Source organism: Lonchura striata, chromosome 11, assembly GCF_046129695.1.
Source record: "Lonchura striata isolate bLonStr1 chromosome 11, bLonStr1.mat, whole genome shotgun sequence".
Classification (NCBI taxonomy): domain Eukaryota; kingdom Metazoa; phylum Chordata; class Aves; order Passeriformes; family Estrildidae; genus Lonchura; species Lonchura striata.
This window is the reverse complement of record NC_134613.1, coordinates 10,756,549-10,765,621: the sequence shown is the minus strand read 5'-3', so window position 1 is coordinate 10,765,621 and position 9,073 is coordinate 10,756,549. Positions and strand designations below refer to the sequence as shown.

Sequence of the window (9,073 nt, the reverse complement as noted above, 5' to 3'; positions counted from 1 at the left end):
TCTCTGCTTAGTACAATCCTCTGCATCAGAGACTACTTATTTAAAACATGCACAATTTTAAAAGACTTTTTTTTCAAACCACTATTAAAAATAAATCAGGATCATCCAGGAAAGAAAATGCAGCACCCATCAGTTACTACATTGGATTTTTGTCTTCTATTTTGCACTTACAACCTGTTAAACAAATATATTTAATTATTGTTCTGTGAGTGTTAGTGCGTTTGCTTGTTTGCACAGTATAATAGCACAGTCTCAAAGGAGAAAGTAGTAGGTAAATATTTTTACTGGAGTTTCTTTGTATATTTGAATCAAATATTGGAGAAATCCATATAGTACTAAGCTGGACACTACACAGTTATATAATTTTTCTCTCTTTGATGACCACAACATCATTCCAAAGGTGTCTCTAAGATAGAGAATATGAATAACCAGCAGCTTATTTCAGCAATTATTTCTGATCACCTATCAGACACACATGTATATCTTGGGTGCAAATTCTGACACTCTCAGTGCCATTAAGAGGACCATTTTAAGCACATTAATACTATTATTTTATCAGCATTAGGCACATGATAGTCTAATTGGTGAAGAATACTTTCCACACCCTCAGAAATAACAGTACTTTGTTTCCCTGCACAACTCTTCTCAGGAAACCTTGCCTGCCTTCCCACTGTAAACACGGCTGTGGATGAAAAAGCAGCAAAGTAAACAATATGTTAAGACTTGAAAAGTCAGCATCTGAATAGAAGGAAATGAACAATCTCAGCCAGAACTGAACAGATGCAACACTTTCTGTAGCATGACTGAGGTGTCGGATAACAAACATGAAGCCCAAGCAGCAGCACATGCTTGGCAGCAAGCACTGCGAAATTCAAGAGGCAGGTGTTTTGTTAATGCCTCTTAAGTAGACTTACAAAATTTTATTTTAGAATAAAAGGACTAAATTGTGATGGTGGTGTTTTCCATAGCAGAGGAACAAAATTTGATGTTTTGAACATCTTTCAATTATTGAAACAAGGGAGAAAAATCAAGAGTGGGGCAGAGGGGGAAGATGGAGATCTCAGTGGAGAAAAGAGAAAGCACAGTAGTAACTCACTCAATTTCCTGTCCTCTGAACTCTGCTGCAACTGCTCAAAAGAGGCAGTATGGACCTTTCCATTAAAGCTGCACAATATAAAGATAAAAACTTCCACCTTCATTCCCATCTCAGATGTTCAACACATTAGCAACTGATGGCTGCACTCTGCAGGAGACTTCTACACAACAACTCTGCCACCAAAGGCAGGAAGCCTGTCTGGCTTCAGTGCAGAGAGAATTTCATCCCATACATGTGTATTCCCCTGGAGGATTCCCCTGGAGGATCATGTTTTTCAGGGTATAGAATCAACATGTTTCTGAAGATGCTTGCACTGTAGAACAGTTATCAGAAATAAAAATAAAAACAGTTGAATCCAGCTGCCAGATTTCCATGGAATCTCAGAGGATAAAGCAAGTGCAAAGGCTCCTCCAGCAAGTCTTGGAGAAGGAAAGCAGAACAGAAAACCTTTGATTGAGAACCACATTGGCTTCACAGCTATGAATGCTTCAAAGTCACAGGCCATTTCCAAATGTAACATATATGCAAATATCCTTAGCATCTCAGAGGCTTCTAATCTAAGAAAATACATGATGCCTGAACAAAATATGGATATGAACACACACACATTTCAATCTGTTCTGACACAAAAAGACAAAACCCTTCCTTAAAATGGAAGCCATTTCAAGTGGTTCTTTGAAGTTCAACACAGGAAGTCAACCATATATTTTAAAACAACTAAAATCTACCTAAAATATTCACCACACCTGAAAATGGATGTGTAGCCTTTTCTTCTTCCAAGTTTTTCACCTGCTTTTCTGATACAACTGGCAGCAAGCCTCTGCTTCTCTCTTGGGCACCTGTCTTGCATAAGTCTTTCACATCCACTCAGCATCGGACCCCACACAAATATTCCATTTACATGAAGAAAAAATCAATTTTGACGTAGTTTTCTATATGCATGTGGTTCCATGCAATCTCAAAACATATACTGCCAGTAAAACTGGACTTCCAACAATTCACATGGCAATTATATTCCTTTCCCTTGCCTTTGATCAGATGTGTTGCTTACAACAACCTGGCAGAACAGTAATTATCTCACTAGGGCAGACCTACAGTACACAGGAATTGGACTTCCTGATAGGGAAATCCTAGAACAAGAGACATAGTTCAAGTATTGCTGGATTTTATTTGTTGTACAAGATTGACCCTGAGAAACACTGTTTTAGAGGATATGATGCATAAATCACAATCAGCTTGCCTTCTACATTTGGGAAAGTGTTTGGGCTGAACAGAGTTCTTCTTTGTACATCTGGCTTCTAATCATTAGCAATTAGAAAGCCAGAGGTAAACATATTCCTGAAAGATATTAAGTGAACTTCAGAATGCAGCTATGCAGGGAGAACAAGGAGTGTCAGAAGCTCCCTTCACATGTAGAAATTTAACTTCATGCCCAAAGAGCAGCTGTGTACAGCTTAGGAAAGTGAAAAGTTGTAAAAGAACTATGAGCTGAGCCTCTCTGGTGGTGTTTTAATGTTACCATGACTGAGATAATCATACTAGCTTGTTTTACTCTCAAACTTATTTTTCTTAATAAATTTGTAATATCACAGTGTCCAGCTATGAACTTTGCAACTGTCATCATTTTCACTGATGCCCCTGAAGGTGTTCTCCTCTGCTCCAACTCTACAATATTTATTTTTAAATAAACACAAAGGAAGTCCTTTCCTGTGTGCTCTTATTTGGTCTAATAATAAACACATCTTCCTTCATGATCTTCCCCCTCTGCCCTGGTATACACAGTGATGATCCCCACAGGCATGTGGTGTGTCGGGCTGTGGGAGTCAAAGTGTCACACACCACACTTCTACAAAAATTGCAGCCAAGTCAGCTCTGGAGGGCTTCATCCCACAAACCTTCCTCCTACAATGACTTTGGGAAGTTTTTCACTGTCAGAACAACCCTTTATTCAGTAGGGCAGCTTTATCAAAAGCAGTGTCTTGCACAAAGGCTCTAGTGCTACCTCAGCTTCACTGCTATGGAGGAAGAGGACCACCAGCCTACCTAGGAGGGTTCAGTGCTGACTATAGTTGTCCAGCTGTTCTGAGAGCCAGATAAAATCTGACACTGAAAATAAAAAGAAATCTATTGTAGCATTTAAGCATAAGGAGACATCTCAGGCGTGTAACTCGTCTGCTGAGCATCTCTGACTGACAGGTATTAAGACACACACAGAAGAGGTGAATATAAGTTGTCAAGGCTGCTGCCATAAGCATTTACCCGTCAAAGAGCAGTTCCTGGTGAAAGGCAGCCCTTTAAAGAACACTTTTCTCAGAGTATCAACATTGCAGCACTATCTAGATTATTTTGTCTGTTGTGTATCAAAATCCACAGCACTTGTAAGAATTAATAATAGCCCCATACTCACTAGCAGATTTTTTTTAAGCAAAGCCTGTTCTTGAGTTTCATTTGGACAGGATGTTGTTCATACCATTACTTACTATATTTTTTTTTTATATTGTGATACAGTGCTATAAATGCTACAGAAACATTATTTTGACATAAAATATACACCGTAAGTGTGATGAGTATGGTGAGATCACATTAATTCTGAACATTTTGTTTATCTCAGTCTTGAATACATTGACTATGTATTCATCTGGCTGCTTGCTTATTTGAATGTCTTAATTAGGACATTTTGAAAATCTTAAAAGCTCTTTAGAAAGTAATTTATAAGAATAAGGTCTATTGTATTTTCACAGAAGCATGGCTTCTGTAGTCAGCAGCAGAGTAAGTGTGAAATGGAGTGAGCAAATGCAATGCACATAGGAAATGGCACCCTTGGGTCACTCAGGTCCTCTGTGCCCAAATGGTGAGGACAATAATTGGGATGTAGGGACTGAGTGAGGACATTTTTTTGCTATGTGTTTGTGTGATGCTAAGCACTATGAGGAGGCCCCATAGTCCTGGGATTATAATGACCACAGCTGTCCTGTGCCACCCCATCATAATCCTCAATCCTGAACTCAGCCCTTTGTTGTAGGGGAGATATATTAACCTGCACCACTTGTGCAGTCCCTGATCTCTGAGAATGCTAATATAATAGAATTTATAACTAATGTTGAGTGTGAAGGCAGGTTCTGGTGATTGGATGGATTTCTAGTAAACTGAGATCACTGTGCTCCCAGCACAGAGTTTCAGTTCCTTGTTACCTGGAGAAGCACATAGAAGAAGAAAATTATTCTTTACATTTTACACTGAAAGCACAAAACTTGGTTATATCCAGAGACATAAGACCCCTGCACTATTTGTACCAATAGTTACAATACTGGAAAACCGTGGTATACTTGGAAAGGCCCTCTGAGCACGACTACAGTGTTCATACCCCATTACCAGGCCCAAAGTACCCTAATTACATTGTTTGTGTATGCCTGAAAAACTTCATGCTGCTTTTGGACAGGATGACTAGTATCTCTAGGGAGCATCATGAAAAGGTCATGTGTATCTCACAAGACCATCAAAAATCCCTAGACTTTTAACAAACACATTAATTCATGTTGAATAGCTCACATTCCAGCTATAGTTCTATTTTTAGGTTATTTGTTGTGCTTATATAAAGAAGTGCCACCAGTTTGGAAGTATTTTTAAAGATACAAAGGTAGCTGTTCTCTCCTATGCAAGAGGCTGTGGGGGAAGAGACTGCTTCCACTACACCACCAGCTGCCAGCTGATGGAGCTGCAGGGAAGGAGCCAGAACATGGCAAAGTGACCCATACTGGAATGTGAACCCTAAATGCTCCTCAGCGAGCTGGGGAGCTCCTTGTTAAACTGATTGGTTGCTTTGTCCTCCTGGGAACCTTAATAGAGGCTTGACAGCAAAGCAAATGCTCATTACTGAAAAAGCACATCAGAATATCTCGGGTCAGCAATGACCTGAGCTAATGGTTTACTCCCTGGTCAATATTTGAGATTTTCCCAAGAGATAACTACTTTTTCCGATTGCAGTGTTGAAGGGCCAAAAAGTTAAAGAGGCAAGGTTTACCCATAAAACACAGAACAGCCCCTTAAAATGATTTACATATCCAGAACACTGCAAAATTATTCTACAAAATGGTGGAGACAGCCACCAGGCAGAGCTGTGATAAGGATTTTTAATGGGCACAAACAAATTGCAATGACACTTTGAATTTGGTAGCCAAGTTATGGAAACTTACACATTATTGTTTTCCTCTTTTCCAAGTTTTGTTCTGGAAAAAAAAGCACTTTCCAATGAACCCCAAGTGATGTTTTTCTGTATAACCACATTCAGAATACACTAAATACAAAGCAGCAGGAATAAAGCAGGCTGCTGGCATGAATGAAGTATATGGAAGCATGACTATTAAAATGTTAGCTAGGCTAAAATTATGGGCTCTACTGAAGATGACTTAAAGCTGGGTCTTCATCCAGATTTAGATGTCTTTTATTCACTAGAAAGCTTCACAATAAACCAAAACATTGTCCTGTTAAATTCTTCAAAAAGAGAATACTAGAACTGTAATGTGGTCAAATTTTCCTCTTTTGAGCCTCTGATAATAGAATTAAAACATACCATATGATATTATACACTTTTCCCCTATTATTTGCCTCACCACCAGCCTTGCAAACTCTGTATTTTCTCGGTATTGAAGTTGTTGCCTAAGAACAGTAGAGAAAACACGAACACCACACGTGTTCTCCACTTTGGAGGACAAACTGTTCAAAATATGTCAAGGTATTGACATTTTCTGGTTTCTAGGCAGTTTATATATACAGGTGTTATAATAAGCAAATTCAGGAGCCCATTAAAAAGTCACTGAATTAAACAATAACATGTGGTCAGAAAATATCTTCCAGAGACCAAGCAGAATAAAAATTATGTAAACCAGGCAATGAAGAGAGATCACTTGAGACATGCATTTTATATCCCTGTCATCTTCAGAGCACTATGAAAATGAAACATTATCCGAAGATTTGATTATACCATGAGAAAGGGTGGCCTAATTGTGCAGACTAATACCAAAGCTGTATGTAAATGTATAGTGTTAGCACATCGCCCAATGCTGCTACAAATGGTATTTCATCTTATGGGGCCACAAGTTTCTTGTCACTCTAATTCCTTTTTTATCAGCTCATGATTTTTAATCAGAGCAATGTTTCCACAGTCCCCTCTACTAACAGAGAATTATATATACACTTAAGCATATGCTTATGACAAGCAGCATATCAAGCTCATATCATGCAAGCTCATCACTTAATTACTTTATAGAAAACTATGTTTAGACAAATGATATAATGAGAAACTAATGAGTTCCCAGGAAAGCTAAAAATGATGGTGCAATGCAACCTGCATATTTGTGATCCAGAAATTTGTTTTGGTTTGCCTTATGTTCAGAGAAAGAACTTAAAACTCAAATCAAATCACAGTTGTTCTCACAATTTTGCCTTAACTTTTGTAACAGCAATTAAAAGCAAACATTCTTGGTTTCAAGTACATATAAGAGTATGAAAACATACTCCAAAAGATTCTTAATTCTGCAAGTTATGAAAAACACATTTATCAATGGTTTGAAGTTCACAGCAGAAAATAAGAACAGTGCTCTAGAACTTGAGTCGTATCAAATTGAGTATATCCCCAAATTCCAGACATGTATTAGAATGTTTAGGTTCCCTAAAATCTGCCCAGCCATTTGGAGCTGACTGTAGAGTGATAGTTTTGAACTGCAGTCACAATTTATTGACTACACCCCTATTTGCTACAGAAACGGACACAGTGCAATAACTTAGGACTTTATTACCACTGAAAGCAAGCACACCGATTTTAACAAGTTTTGAATTGAGTTCTCCATGGGCACATATAAAACATCTACCTACTTTAACTATCTAAATACTTCCTAGATATAACTGCACTTTCTTGGGGATTTGCACATTTCAAGGATAACTGATCTTTCCTTTCCTACTAGATTGTTTTGGTCTAGACTCACATGAATTACTTGCTTACTTCCCTAGTGCTGTGCTTATAATCATGGCAACTAAAATTATGGAGCCAATATTTAATCTGTTTATCTCATGGTAATAACCAACACTGTCAGCAGTAAAGAATGCATTAGAACAGGGTGCGTCAAACTCTTTGGAAATGTGCAATACTTAGAGTAGTTGCCAGCATTCCCACTGATAAGCCAGATTTCGAAAACTATAAACAGCAAGGGAAACATTTTTAACAGCTAACCTTCAGCAGATAGCCCTCACTTGAAAGTATTTGTATTTGTCTTATAAACATCAGCCCATAAAGACATGATGACATGCTTTAGTCTCAGTGAAGCATGTTGAAGAAAATCTTGACAGATTACTTAATTCCTCTTATATATGTAAAACATATTTGACCTCCTCCAAGACACTTGCAAATACCACACTCTCAACTGGGGAAAACACCCAATTGGTACTTTCAGGATTATGAATCTATTTTAATTTTTAGGTCATTTTGAGTTCAAATTCAAGAGACCTAATCAACTCACTTTTGAAATACAAGTGATACAAATTTATACCTCATTTCCTAGTTTGAACTAATTTCTAAAGACTAGCCTATAGCTTACTCTTGAATTCTTTCAAATTCTTCAATAGCCAAGACGACAAATCAAGTACTGCCTGATCTACACGAAATGAAAAGTTTATCCCAAGCTGTGACTAAAAATGAAGTAACATGGACGCTTTTTAAAGGCCTACCTGTAAACCAAGAGCAAGGGTGAGAAGAAAATAGAAATGAATCTTCAATGTTTGAGTGCCCCTATTGCAGAAGGCAAGCCACAGAAAGGAGTCAGGTGCCTAGTAAAATCTACATAACCTAGAGGGAAAGAAAGGGATCCCTAAAACTGTGGTAGAAACTTCTTCTGAAGAAGAAGTTCAAAATCTGTCATGTATTTTAAAAGAGCTATGAGGCCATGCAAACCCAGGGACACACAAAGCAGACACCCCCATACGAGACAGCAGTTGTTTGGTGAAATCAGGAGACCCCCTCTCTGCTTTTCCAGCCTGACCAGCCATACTTGCTAAAATGCAAAGGAACCAAGACGCAGCTACGGCCAAAAGGCAGGGAAGAAAACTTGGAGCAAAAATTCTTAAAATTGGAAGTGCTAAAGCCTTTGGCAGAATGAACATACCTGGCTCCTCAGGCAGCTGAGCAGGATTTGGTGCCTAAAATAAGCTGCAGTTCTCCAGAGACAACACCTCACTCCTTACACACCTGGCTGAAGACACTCGTTTGAGTCTCAGCAGTGACACAATCTTATCAACATGGCTTCAGCTGGGGTTTATGAGCCCCACCTGCTGCTGCAATTAATTGGCCAAGGAACACCTACTGCCACCCTGCCCACACCAGCCTTTTGCCCCAGCTGGGGGCTGGGCTGTCCTGAGGTAACTTTTCTGTTCCCATCACAAAGTACAAATCCTTGTTGCTACTATTTGTAATTTTTGATTAAGCAACTGAAGCTGAGTAATTACTGATTCCAGCATGTGGAAGGTCTCAGCCCTGCAAGGATTTCAAAACCAGTATCACAGACTAAAAGCCCTACTCTGCAAATAAATCTCTTTCCCACAAAAGCTGCTTTTTCTGCAAATTAGCTTTTGCAAACTGTCACAGGAGTCCTGCAGCCAAACTTCCTCCCTTGCTGTCATCACCATGGCCTACTAAAGGGAAACTTTATGATGCTTTAAAACCAGCTTTTGGTTGTCTCAGAGAATCTTGAGATTTTCAAGCAATTCTGCTAGTTGAGTGGCACGTAGGAGAGCTTAGTCCTCAAAAACCCCTGCCACAGGTTTGTTCTTCTGAGTTTGCCTTGAGCAAAATACCCCAGCACCTGTCACAGTTTGAGCACACAGAGCTGGTTACCTTTGTGCTTAAGGTGTGCACAACATTAGAGCCAGAGCTGGCCTCACTATTTCACCCAAAGAAGGAAAAAAATAGCCAAGAGATATTTATTACCA

General features: G+C 38.9%; 1 protein-coding gene across 1 annotated transcript in view; it reads right to left on the bottom strand.

Moving 5' to 3' along the window:
- ALDH1A2 (aldehyde dehydrogenase 1 family member A2) overlaps positions 1–8,425 on the bottom strand; it is a 101,411-nt gene extending 92,986 nt beyond the window's left edge. Inside the window, exon 1 of the mRNA XM_021532056.3 lies at positions 8,251–8,425. The gene's annotated coding sequence lies outside the window, so the exon portion shown is untranslated. The remainder of the gene's footprint in view (positions 1–8,250) is intronic.
- Positions 8,426–9,073: the final 648 nt, after the last annotated feature.